This window comes from Chelonoidis abingdonii, chromosome 1, assembly GCF_003597395.2.
Source record: "Chelonoidis abingdonii isolate Lonesome George chromosome 1, CheloAbing_2.0, whole genome shotgun sequence".
In the NCBI taxonomy this organism is placed as follows: domain Eukaryota; kingdom Metazoa; phylum Chordata; order Testudines; family Testudinidae; genus Chelonoidis; species Chelonoidis abingdonii.
The window spans coordinates 264,894,963-264,909,109 of record NC_133769.1 but is presented as its reverse complement, the minus strand read 5'-3'; positions in this window follow the sequence as shown (position 1 = coordinate 264,909,109).

The following is a 14,147-nucleotide window of genomic DNA, read 5'->3' as shown; positions in this document are numbered from 1 at the left end:
AAAAATGGAGAGGGTGGTGCGACCACCCCCTTATATCCAAACACCAGGGCCTTTCTTAGCCATAGGCAGAATAGGCAGCCGCGTAGGGTACCACTCTGCCTGGGGGCACCACTCTGCCGGGAGCCCAGACAGACGGGAAGCAGTGGAGCATGTAAGAGTAGGGCTGCTGGGTCCTAGAGAGAGCAGAATTCTGCACAGTCTGAGGAAAGGGATTCGCTGCTGGGGTATCTGGGAAGGGGAGGGGTTGGGGTTGGGGAAGGAGCTCACCTGTGACTCTCTCCCCCTGGCTGAGGTCAGGTGAGGCAGGCTCTGTGGCTCTGGAACCAGTATCCTTTGTTGTCCCCCATAACATCCATTCTTCTCCCCCCCTGCCCCACAGAGCACCCCCTCCTTTCTCCCTCCTCCCCAGGAGCATTCCCCCTCTCTCTCCTCCCTCCCCTCCCCTCCGTCAGGGCTGGGTTGGGTGAGGTGCTGGGAGGTAGCTGGGGGGAGGAGGCTGGCTGCTTGCCTGCTGAGGAATGAAAATGAAAGTAACTCACTTCCTCCGCAGCGAGCCAGGATTGGAATGTCACACAGGGCTGGGCTGGGGTTAGCCAGATGTGTGAAAAATCAGGACAGGGGGTTGGGGTAGGGTGAGCAGATATCTCTGTTTTATAGGGACAGTCCCAATTTTGGGGTCTTTTTCTTATATTGGCTCCTTTTAAACCCGCCCCCCACCTCTGTCCTGATTTTTCACACTTGCTGTCTGGTCACTCTAGGTAGGGGTAATTGGTGCCTATATAAGACAAAGCCCCAAATATCGAGACTGGCCCTATAAAATCAGGACATCTGGATCTGGTCACCCTAGCTGGGGAGTGCCTCTCCCCCGGGCTGGCAGCTGCCAGCGATCCATCTCATCCGGGGGGAGCTGCACAGGGCAGGATGAGCTGCTGTGGCTCCGCATGGTGACTGTCTGAGATCAGCATGCGTGTTGCTAAATTCACATGTCTGTAAGGCTGGTGGGTGCCCATTGGTGTATTGGACTTGAGGGTTGCTGCCTGCTGTTGCCATCTGACCCCGAAAGAGGTGGATTTTGGGGTCTAATGCAGCTGTTGGACAGCAGGCTGGGTGAGCAAAGCATGAAAGCAGTACTGGTGCCATTGTAGATTGTCATTAACACATTGTGTTGCCAAAATGCTTGCTAACAAGCCTGAACCAATTTCAATATTTTTTTTTTAAAAATCAATTATCTTAGCCAAAACAGAAAATTAAGTTTGTGACAATTATTAGTGACGGTTGGTTTGAGGCAGGGAGTGGGCTAGATTTTCATTCAGAGAAACAAAAAATGTTGAAATGACTTTCCTATAGCCTGTATACTCCTGATAAGAGCCCATCCAACAACTATAATATAGCTCATCTCTTGACAAGTGTATAAAGCAGGGTCGGGCAACCTATGCACATGTTGCCAAAAGTGGAGGTGAGCTGCATTTTCTGATGTACTGCAGAGCAGGCTGAAGCGGTCAGCCATCACTGCTCTGGGGTTCCGGCTGCTTGCCCTATTGCCAGCTGGGATACCGGCCGCAGGCCCACTCAGACCTTGCTGCTGGGCCTGGGGATCCCCAAGGAACCCCAGGCTGGCACCGGGCTGAGCAGGCCCGGCTGAACCACTCAACCTGCTGTCAGTCTGGGTGTCCCTCACTCACCAGCAGTGGGGTGATGGGTAGGTGGCAGGATGAGCAGGCCGTGGGGGTTGAGTGGGCTCAGTCGCTCATTTTTTTTTGTTTTTTGTTTTTGTCTGGGTGCCAGCAGCATCAGCCTACTGCTCTCCGGGTGCGTCTGCTGGCCCCTTGCAGTCAGGAGCCAGCCTCCGGCCCCACCTGCCTCCTGGCCAGCACTTGGGTGAGCAGAAATCCCAGCTGGTATAGTGGGCTGAGGGGCTTGGCGGCCGGGATCCTGGTGAGGATTGGTAGTCAGAACCTAGACCAGCAGCGGGCTAAAGCAGGCGCTGGGATCCTTGTCTGGGTTTTCCGTCACACGCCCACTCAGCCTGCTGCGGTCTGGGTTTCTATTACTCAGCTGGCCAGTTGCCTGAGCAGACAGTGGCCCAGGACTTTTGCCCTGCGTATTCTACTGAGGTACATTCTATTCTACTTCTAATCTCTAAATTCTAACGATTCTCGTGAGTGTAATTCTAATGAGTGTACATTGCCACTCGTATTTAAACTGACGAATTCCTGTAACAGTAGCATCAGGAGAAAGGAGTTTCTAAATAATAGTCATTAAAAACTATCTCCGCTCTACAATGAGTCAGAAGCTAACTGATCTGCTATTCTTGCAGTCGAACAAGACCACGACTTTGTCTTTGTCATACGATGATATTATTACTGATTTTGCAGCCAAAAAAGCCAGACAGATTGCTTTTAATTAAAAACAAATCTTTGTTTCAATACCTCTTCATAGAAATTTCCAATAAAATTTTGACAAATTTAAAAAATTATATTATTTGCATCATTCTGCCAAATCAGAATTTCTTCTATAGTGCTACTTCTTTAGTGCTAGTGCATCAGCATTACAGCTGCTTCATTAAGTTAAACTGGTTTTAATAACGTGAATGTGGCAAGTTTTCCAGTACTGTATGCTTATATTTGTGTTGCTAAGAGCAGATCAGGCACAGGGGCACCAGTTTAATAATCTCGCCTAGGGCACCATAAATCCTAAGGACGGCCCTGCTAAAGACCCATGGTTAGAGTACCTAACCACCAAGCTATTGGGTAGTCTGAGATGAAGTGCTCTCATTTCCTCCCTTTTAAGCCGTTCCACTTTGTTTAAAGTACTTAAACATTCATCTGGCCATACGGAGCCTGAGAATGTTTCCACAGCCCAGTGGTTAGGGGCACTCACCTGGAAGATGGGAGACCTACATGCAAGTGCTTGTGCTGTATCGGGTAGAGCGGAGATTTGAACCTGTATCTTCTACATCCCAGCATAATGCTATAACCAGTAGTTAGAGGCATAGGGCAGCAGCACCCCAACCTCTTGTTTAGTTTATGGCCCAATCTGGTGGGCATGCTCTTAGTGGCCTTTGAGCACACCCACCACATCGGGCCCTGCAGGTGAGATAGGTAGAGGACTGCTTAGTTTGTGAATTCTGCTGCGGCTTATACGAGGTAGGTGCAAACTGCACAGCAGTGTCAGGACTTAGGTGGCTGTGCACATGCCCAGCAGCAGAAATTGAGGCACACAGGGAACTTCACCAGTGGAAACATAGGAGCCTAGGGATTTAAGGTACCTACAGAGTTAAGTGGCATCTATTGAGTTATGGGAGGTGGGCGGGTGCAAGCGCACGTGGCCCAGAGGAACTCTGCCTGGATGTGTGATCGGGGTAATGGAACAATTTTTATATGGGGGTGCCGAGAGCCATTGAACAAAACTGTAAACCCTGTATATAGGAGATCTGCCTCCTCAGTAACCTCCATGGATCTAATCATCAAAACTGGAGAAGGTCCTGGTAGAAGACCAGCAGCTCGAAGATGTCTCAAGGAAGACCTCTCAGATGGAGATAAAAATTATGCCAGTCATATCAGAGCCCTCAGAGGTGGTAGAGGAAGGCCTGCATCAATATGCTCCATGCTGGACTACCTGCACCACAAAGGAGTTTCTGCAAGATCTGGAGTGAGAAGACATGGACTTGACTGTGGTTAGGGATAGGCAGCAGCCGAGCAGTCAGTTTTTCTGAATGTCAATGACCACTAAGTTTTGGACTTAGGCACCTGGTTGGTGATAAGGAACTTAATCTAGCCCTCAGATCCCATGCCTATGGATAAATCTTAGATTAGATAGAGGCGGTATGATCACAGGTCCTGTGGACTCCCATGTAGTGGAACTGCATGAATCTAGTGCCATTTGTCATAAACAGATAGCTAAGGGTTAATGTCTCTTTCACCTGTAAAGGGTTAACAAACAGTGACCTACAACACCTGACCAGAGGACCAATCAGGAAACAAGATACTTTCAAATCTCGATGGAGGGAAGAGTTTGTTTGTGGGTTTTGGGGTTTTCTTTGTTCTCTCTGAGTCCTGGAAGGGACTAGACGTGAAACCAGGTTTCTTGCCAATCTCCCTGCTACAGTCTCTTATATATTCAGAATAGTGAGTATGGAGTAGAAAGGCGGTTATAGCCTTTTGATTGTTTCTGTATTTGCAACTGTGTATCTGGCTGGTAGAGTTTAATGTGTATTTGGCTGAAAGTATTTTAAATTGTAATTCTGCTGGAGAAGGCTTTTTTTCCCCCATTGTCTATAAGCTGAAAGACCCTGTAATATTTACCATCTAGATTACAGAGATAACTTTTACTTTTTTTTTTTTTTTTTTATTTAAAGTTTCGCTTCTTAAGACCTGTTGGATTTTTTCTCCTGGTTAAGGCTCAAAGGAACTGAGTCTGTACTTACCAGGGAAGTGGTGGGAGATAGGGAGAAAGAAGGGAGGGGGAAAAGGGGGAATCCCTTTGTTTAGATTCACGGAGCTTGAATCTGTATTGCCTCTGGGTGAGGGGAGAGAGGAGGGGTTGAGGTGGAAGCCTCTGTTTTAAGATTCAAGGAGTTTGGATCACAGTATCTTCCAGGGTAACCCAGGGAGGGAAAGCCTAGGAGAGGCACTGGTGAGGGAAAGAGTTTACTCTCCTTGTGTTAGGATCCAGGGGGTCTGGATCTTGGGGGTCCCCAGGGAAGGTCTTGGGGAGACCAGAGTTTATCGGGCACTCAGAGTCCTGATTGGTGGCAGCGTATCAGATCTAAGCTGGTAATTAAGGTTAGAGGATTTCATGCTAGTACCTCATTTTTGGACTCTAAGGTTCAGATTGAGGAAAGTATACTATGACACCATGAGACACTCCAAAGCAGGAAAATGGCTGAAGAAGGGGTAAGGAAAGAAAATATATTTGGCCAGACTTAAAAGGAAGAACAACCTGCCCATTCCCATCCACCATGCATGTTAGGACGTTCCTAGCGCCTGCAATGTGAGTTAAGCACAATGTGTATGCACATAAATTTCCTTATGAATAGGGTTACATGCTCTCATCAATAGGATTCCTCTCACATTTCTCTTGAGACACTCTTACTCTGATTGTCCATTTAAAAATACTTCCTTTGAGAAGAGAGAATGACATAGCCAAAAGGCTACAGCTTGCCACACAGTCTACCCACTAACTCTTATGTATTTACAGCTAGTTCTGACAATGATGCAAAACAATGATGTTGAAAAAAAAGACCATTGATTTTCACTCAAAACATGGAAAAATCAGTAATTTTGTGTCCTACATTGCTCTCCTATCACAGAATGGCTATTTTTTATATAAAAATTTATGAAAACCTATTAGCCACTTAATAGAAACCTGACACCTTCCAGACAGAAGATATCTCATTTTAAAAAAAGCCCTCCAGGTTTCCTGCACTGGTCACTGTTAATAAATCACCTGACACTTCAAAGTTATTCATTTGCACTTCTGCTGCTCAGCTTGCAAGATTTAAGGCAAGAACTAAGCCATTCCTCGGCTTTTTCGCCTGTTCTCACCCCTTTAGGTACCTCTGTATGTTTTTTCCCTTCTTTCTTGCCAGCACAGTGTCAAGTGGATAATTAATTGACCTCTTGCTGCTTTGTTAGTCTCAATTAGAAACTTAAGACACTGGTGATTTATTATAGTTTTCATTCCAGGCAGTGTGGCCCTTACTCTGACTTCGTTTATAGTAAAGAAAAAGGAGTGTGAAATGCTTAACCATTGTTACATTCCATAAAATATGTTTCACAGTATTAAAATGTGTATTGATAAAAATGTGCTTGCAAGAATATGACAAAATGAAGAGATAATTAGCTAAAATAAATTTGCCAAAGTATTTTGCATATCAAAAGATAATATGTTTGGGAGTCGTTCGGGGTAATTTGTATGTACTTTTCAACTATACTTTTATACAGCATTTTAATTCTTTCATGCAAGGGCATCTCAGAAAGTATTTTCAGGCAACTTTATTTAATATCCAGACAACCCCTTGAAGGTACCACATTTAGTGAAATCATCTTTTCTCGATTTGCAAATTTTACTAAACTATACAGTACAAGCAATTATTTTTTTTAAAGAGAACATTTTAATATTTTTCGGGTGTGAAACTGGAAAAGTGTTCCTTAGTATTTTTCATTTAAAAAATAAATTATTAAAAATGTTGGCTCTTTTCCATGAAATATGCAGTGAAACTTCAAAGAGCTTCACTGATCCACACAATTTAGATGTCAATAAACCTTAGGTTCCCATCATGATGGTAATTTGTGTTGACAATTATTGTCTTTTCCCCAATCTACCACACCACACAATTATTTCTTTCTCAAGCCTTTCTATTTAACACGGGCAGTCCAGGCCCCTTCAGAATTTCCTCAGATTCATTATGTAGGACACTAGTGTTTCTAACTGAAATTACTGGCTCTGGACTGCTTGTTTGGAAATATATATTTCTTTTACAAGATTGTTTAGACAAGGTTTTATCACTGCCACATTTCTTCTACTCGTTTTCCAGTGTTTGTAGCCCCAGTGCTCCATTAGTCAAAGATTTTCTATTACTCAGACCTTTGAGAAATCTGCAGGTTAAACAGCCAGCAAGACTCCCTGTAAGCAGGCATTCATGTTTACAAAAGCACACTGTCGATCAGCTTCAAGCAGGCGTTGGAAGCGTCTGCCACCTTGCTAGGATAACGTGTTTGAAATGTGCATACAGAAAAAAAGTCTGTTCCAAAAATTAACATGGTTGAGGTTGTTTTTTTTCTTAAACCAGTGACACTTTGTATTATTGGAGAGTAGCTTCTCTCCAACTTCTCTCCTGGATGCCTTAATGCTGGATCCATTCAATGCTCACTAGAACTCAGCAGAGAAAGACAATTCCATCTCACAGAAACTGTCCAGGTTTTGTAAAAGCAGCAGAGAATCCTGTGGCACCTTATAGACTAACAGACGTTTTGGAGCATGAGCTTTCGTGGGTGAATACCCACTTCATCGGATGCATGAGACATGCATCCGGCGAAGTGGGTATTCATCCACGAAAGCTCTTGCTCCAAAACGTCTGTTAGTCTATAAGGTGCCACAGGATTCTCTGCTGCTTTTACAGATCCAGACTAACACGGCTACCCCTCTGATACTTTCCAGGTTTTGAAATTCATTTTTGTTTGAACCAAAGCTAAACCTTTTCCACAAACAGAATTGTGTCAGAGGGGAGAGGGTATGTCTGTGGCCTTGTGTTTGGGGCACTGGTCTGTGGAAGATATTGGTACAAATCCTTGCTCTGTCTCATTCTGAGGGGAGAATTGCTCATTCCAGATCACTAAAAACCAGGCAGACTAGGGATTTGAATTTAAGTCTCCAATATCCCAGACCAATATCCCTGGCCAATATCCCCGCTGTAGGTTGAGAGTCACCCAGGCTCTCCTCATGTCTTCCTGATTAAAGTGTTGTGGAAATCACTAGGTCTCAGTGACACATCATATTTTGATAGCAACATTCTGACCAGCTCTAACGCTCACCCTTGAGATAGTCTGCATACACACTCAAGCCCACACTCCAGTGGTACAAGCTCTATGGCTTCTTATAGAGTGAAACCAATATTTCCCTGGACTCTGGGGCTGTGCTGACAACTTTTCTCCTCTGCTAAAAATGCTTGATTAAAAAATCACCAAGATACATATAATGCAGTCAGCAAATAATAATTTGAGCATTGAATATATGTTGTAAAGTCATAAATCATAAATACAGTAAGCATGAACTAAAATTAGAGGGGTTGATTCTACTCTCACACTGGTTTTACACTGGTGTAATGTCATTGACTTCAGTACAAGTTATTCCTGATTTACAAGGATAGGAGATCCTGCATATTTAGAAAATTGTATTATTAAAACCTATCTAGTGTATTTGTTCATTCTGTTGGAAAGTCTTGTTATGTGAAACATTAAGATTAGACTTGAAACTTACAAAAAAAATCCATTGGTAGAATTCAAGGACTCCTTCAAGTCCAGGATCTGAACCTCACCAGTCAGTTTGCTGGATGACAGAGGAATATATTGGCTCCCATTTGTTTTGAACTTGCACCAGACTTCTTTAGACCCATTCACTTCTCCTCTTTCTGGAAGACCTAAGCTGAGTTAAGATTACGTTCCCACTGACCTCCTCAGTACATTGTTAAAAACACCTCTACCATTTCAATGCACAAAAATTATTTGAGAAGAAGCAATGTTTCCTCTTATATGCTGTTACATCTACTTGATGCAAACCCTTTCACCTTGCAGTCAAGAAGATTAGAGAAATTCATTGGGCCTTTGCCAATTTCCAATTACCTGGGCTCATCCATGGTAACAACGTTTCTTTTTGCCTTTTGGTTAGTCTGCTTTTTTTGTTAATTGAAGACTCTCTCCTCCAAGTTACTGATCTCTGTCATGGAGACACTGTGTTCTTGCTTAGAATACAGTATTTGCTCAACTACTGCACACATCATTTTTCACACAGTCCAGTGAAATGTGCACAGCATTCAGCAACGCACGTAACGATCACAGTTGTATTGAAGTGAGCATGTCGGTGGACAGAGATGGGGCACAGTGGCTCAAAGTTGAACGTGTGCATGTGAATAGTCTATTTTCATTATGGCAGGATTTTTACTCCCAACCTATAGTATTACTTTGTCCAAGAATGCAGAAGAACTGACCTCAGAAGAAAATGAAAGTAGAAGCGATCATGTGGACCAGTCACAGCATAAGTTCTAACAGTTATCCTCAAAACTATAACTCTGCAACTAGTTCCTCCATGCTTCAAAACATTTGCTGGGAACATTGTCTTTGCTGGCTCTGCTAACCCCCAGTGCCTGATTCTCTGAGTTTACTTTATCATGCTAGTTAGTGAATTATCCAGGATTCAGAAAATACTAGCAAGTCAGAAAGTCAGAATTTCCTTTTTACGGGAAATGCTGAAATTTTGGGAAAAATATTATTCAGTTTCAGAACAGAAAGGTAGAAATTGTGTAATTTCCCAACGAAAGGAAATTATTTCAAACTTTTTTTCTTCCAGAATAATCAAAATGTAACAAAATCGCACTTGGGAGCCCAAGCTCTGAGGCTTCTGGCTCAAGCTGGGGCTCTCAGGGTCCCGTGCCACAGAACTAGGATTTCTATCCAGGGCTCTCAGGACTTCCAGTGTTCTGACTCTGTAGCAGGAAGCCTGAAATTCCTGGGACCCCTGACCATAGCAATCTGAATGCTGGCTGCTGAAGAGCCAAGCGAGTGAGCTAGTAGAAAACTAGGCAAGGAGCTGATGGAAACCTGTCAACGTTCTGTTGGAACATTGATCAAACTAGATATGTTCCCACAAAACAATTTTATATCGGTGAATCTGTATTTTCTGAGGGGAAAATTAGAAAATTTCCAATCAGCTCAACACAGAAATCTTACCAGTAGGTCAGCATTGCACTAACAAATCTAACCTGTACCTATGCATGATCTAGCTTTAAGTGTCCCTTCGCCTTCATATAAAAGGATCATTAGATACATTTCCTTTACAACCACATTAGAATCCAACTTTGCTTAAAGTCAAAGGAACTTTAACACAACTTATTCTCAAAGGATCAGAACAGGAGTAATGTTACAATATTGTTCAATGCTTATCTGAGGGCAGAATTTACCCCATAGGAATGTTTGACGAAGGATCATTCAATAAAAAAACACTCTTTCTGTGATATAAAGCCAACAAACTGGATGAAGTTATAGAAAGGTATAACATGATACAATGGCTGGAAGTTGAATATAGACAAATTCAGACCAGAAATAAAGGTGTAAATTTTTAACACTGAGAGTAATTAATCATTAGAACAAACAACTTACCAAGTGTCATGGTGGATTTTCAACTACTGGCAATTTTTAAACCAAGATTGCATGTTTTTGTACAATATATTCTTTAGGAATTATTTTGGGAGAAATTCTATGGCCTTTACAGGAGGTCAGACTAGATCATCACAACGGTCCCTTCTACCTTGGAATATATAATATTGGGATAAACTCACTGACTATATGTTTTAAAACTGAATAATACCAGTTTTCAAATATTAGACTTTATGGGTAGTTGCATAAAACATACTTCATATAAAGGAAATTATTCTGGCAATGAACATGAGAATGGCCACACTGGGTCAGACCATTGGTCCATCTAGCCCAGTAACTTGACTTCCAGCAGTGGTTGATGACAGATGCTTTATATGGAGCAAACAGAAGAGGGCAATGTATTGAGCCATCCATCCTGTCACCAGTCCCAGCTTCTAGCAGTCAGAGGTTTATGGATAGCTAGAGCCTGGGGTTGCATCCCTGGCATAACGGACCTATCCTTCACAAACTTATCTAATTCTTTTTTGAACCTTTTGGATTTCACAATATCCCCTGACAACAAGTTCCACAGGTTGACTGTGTATTATGTGAAGAAGTACTTCCTCATGCTTGTTTTAAACCCACTGCCTATTCATTTCACTGGGTGACCTGGTTTGTGTGTTATGTGAAGGGGTACATAACACTTCCTTATTCACAATCTCCTCACCTTTTATAGATCTCTATCATATCCCCCCTTAATAATCTCTTAACAGTCCTAGTCTTTTTAATCTCTCCTAATACGGAAGCTGTTCCATACCCATAAGTGTTTTGTTGCCCATCTCTGTATTTTTTCAAATTCTAATGTGTCTTTTTTTGAGATGGGGCAATATCAATTGCATGCTGCTTGCACAGTGAGGGTGCACCATGGACTTATATAGTGGCATTATCATATTTACTGTCTTATCTCTTTCCTAAGAGTTCCTATCATTCTGTTAGCTTTTCTGACTACTGCTGCACATTGAGCAGATGTTTTCACAAAACCATTCACAATGACTCCAAGATCTCTTTCTTGAATTGTACAAGCTAATTTAGACTCCATCATTTTGTATGTATAGCTGGGATTATATTACCCAACATGCATTATTTTCAATTTATCAACATTGAATTTTATCTGCTATTTTGGTGCCCCATCATCCAGTTTTGTGAGATCCCTTTGTAACTTGTCGTAGTAAGATGAGACCCTGAGACATAAACTCTTGATATTAGTGGCCTGGTATGAGGCATAAGGACTGAACTGAAGTAATGGTCAAGACATTGCTAACATAAAGCAAAGTTAGGCTGTCAGCCAGAGGCAGGCCCTGCTCATAGAAGTTGGCAAGAGCGTATACACATGTAAGTACTAATAAGATGAACTATGCCAGGACGGCACCCACACAGATAACAAGGAACAGGTAGACCCAGTCTAAAGACAGTACAAAAGGATAATATGATGGATAGACAATATGATGGATAAACAATATAAAAGAACAATGCAATGAATAGACAATATGATGGATAGACTTATTTGTTCAAAGCAATCTGCACCATGAGAAAGGCAACACCGTAATGCATAGAGGGGCTGTACCTCAGTGCGTTCAATGATGTGAAACCTGTTTGTACCTGTGTGTAAGACTGTATGCCTGAGTGAACATCTTTGTGTGGCCTAGGGGACAGTGGAGAGTCCCGCCACTGACTGAGCCAGTCCATTGATAGGGGGCACATATTCTTAGTATGTCCTGTAGAGTCTGCGGGGAATTATTACTGTGCTTCATTTGACAATAAACCTGGCCGGGTGCCTTCATACCTTATTAGAGTTTGTGGTCATTGGGGGTTCTCTTGGGGTCTGCTGTGCCAGCGATCTGCAGTGCCAGGGCAGCATACAGAGGGAACACACACACAGCTGACTGTTATCAACATTGAACTGAGCAGAGCACCACAGTGGTAGCATCTGATGACACTTGTCATAGTCTGCTTTGACTCAACAGGAGGGCCAGCTCCAGGCACCAGCAAAGGAAGCAGATGCTTGGGGCGGCCATTGGAAAGGGGTGGCACGTCCGGGTCTTCGGAGGCAATTCAGCAGCGGGTCTATCGGTCACTCTCGGAACAAAGTACCCGCCACTGAAGAATGAAGTGGCACAATACAGCTGCCGCCGAACTGCCGCCGATCGCAGCTTTATCTTTTTTTTTTCCCCACTTCACCGCTTGGGGTGGCAAAAGAGCTGGAGCCAGCCCTCCTCAACGGTCTTGAGTAATGAAGTAGTATTACTTAAATTTCCTGGAGAGATCCTTTATGATACAGAATTTTGATAAGAACCCCTCTTCAGATGTTTGAGTTCCTGAATGGAGTTGGGAGAACGTTAAAATATGGAACAGACATTGAAAAGAATCAGTTGGCTGTTTGCACTAATTTTCATATTGCATAGTCTTTCCAAGTTATTAAGCATCAAAGTCATTTCTTTGATGTATGCTACTCCCACATACATCCTTGCTGACAATCAGATTAAGGTAGATCATCATGCTTATCATGTGTCTGAGGCACAACCTGTTTCAAAATATTTCACATATAACACCCATCAAGTTAGAAAAGAACAGTACAGGTATATATATGCAATAAATAGAATCATAAGGTCCCAATAATGCAAACATATATGCATGTGATTTAACTTTCTGCATGTGAGACATTCCATTGAATTTAATATGATTACTGCAGATAATTAAGTACGTGAACATGTGTTTGCAGGATAAGGGACTAATCTACTTTCTTTTTTTAAAATGCTAGATTTTGATTAGTGGAAGCATTTGGGCTGAGAATTTCAAAAATCTCAGAGTTGGCCTATTTCTGCTCCTACTGAAGTCAATGACAAACACTGAAAGCTTTCAAAAAATCCCACCCTTAACTCCTAGGTAGACAGGACATGTATAAATAATGGTGACACTATTCTCTCTCTCTCTCTCTCTTTTTTTTTTTTTTTTTTACGTATTTCTCCCTCTATAAATTATAAATGTATACATGGAAACTCTGAACTGGGGAGAGGGCAGCCAAGTTAGCTCCAGTGTTTTATTTGACCATTTAACCACTTCATTCTAACTTTCTTCAATAATAGCACATCTTCACTTCTATGGCTAAGCTGTTCTTTAACTGGCTTTTTTAAAAATGCAAATAAACTTTTTTTTAACATTACATTTGAAGCTAGCATTCATATTTTGCCTGTGCTAAAATTAAAGAAAGAACGGGAGCCAAAAGCATAAAGCAATAGACTTGTATATTTACTTTTCTGCAGTCTAACTTCAGCAAGAATTATTATTGTATTACTTTAAACGTTTCTCATTGCATTTTTTTGTTTCTGGATCTTTCTTCAAAAGTTAAATTGTCTGCAATTTTTTTTTGGCTTTAAAGATGCGACAGTGACTCTGCCTATAAAAATAAAACACATGTAAAATAAAAAGCAGAAGCTTAACCAACTGAGCTATAGAGTCTTCATTCAGGAACCAACAACTAGAATGTAGAGATATTATGCTGCCATATTTCTTCATTACTCTCATCACAGAAGGATATAGAGAATGACAACAAACAATATCTTTAAAAAAATTGAATATAAAATTTCAACGTGAGCTCCTAATTCACAGTAAGGAATGTGTGTATTCAAAGGGTAAAATCCTTTTTCCAGATCTGGTGCCCACAAGTCAAGGATGTTGATACATTGGAGAGGGTTCAGAGAAGAGTCATGAAAATGATTAAAATATTAGAAAATATCCTTTATAGTGCTAGCCTAAGTTAAACTAAATAGACTGAGTTCCTTGAGTCCTTGTCTGCACGACAGACCTTAAAGTGGCACAGCTGTACCACTGTAGCTGCGCTGCTGTAAGGTCTCCAGTGTAGCTGTTCTATGCCAAAGGGACAGAACTCTCCTGCCAGCATAATTAAACCACCCCCAATGAGAGGCAGTAGCTATGTCAGTGGGAGAGCACCTCCTGCTGACGTAGCGCTATCCATACTGGCACTTTTTTCAGTGAAACTTATGTCGGTCGGGGTATTTTTTCACACCCCTGACCAACAAAAGTTTTACCAAGAAAAGTACTAGTGTAGACAAAGCCGAAGAGAAAGTTAAGGGGTGATTTGATTATAGTATGTAAGTACCTACCTGGGTAACATATATTAAAAAAGAATTTCCAAACATTTTGTGTCTAAATTTCTGCATAAATACAAATCTAGTAACATTATTTAGAAATAATTTTATACTTGTGATATTACTGATT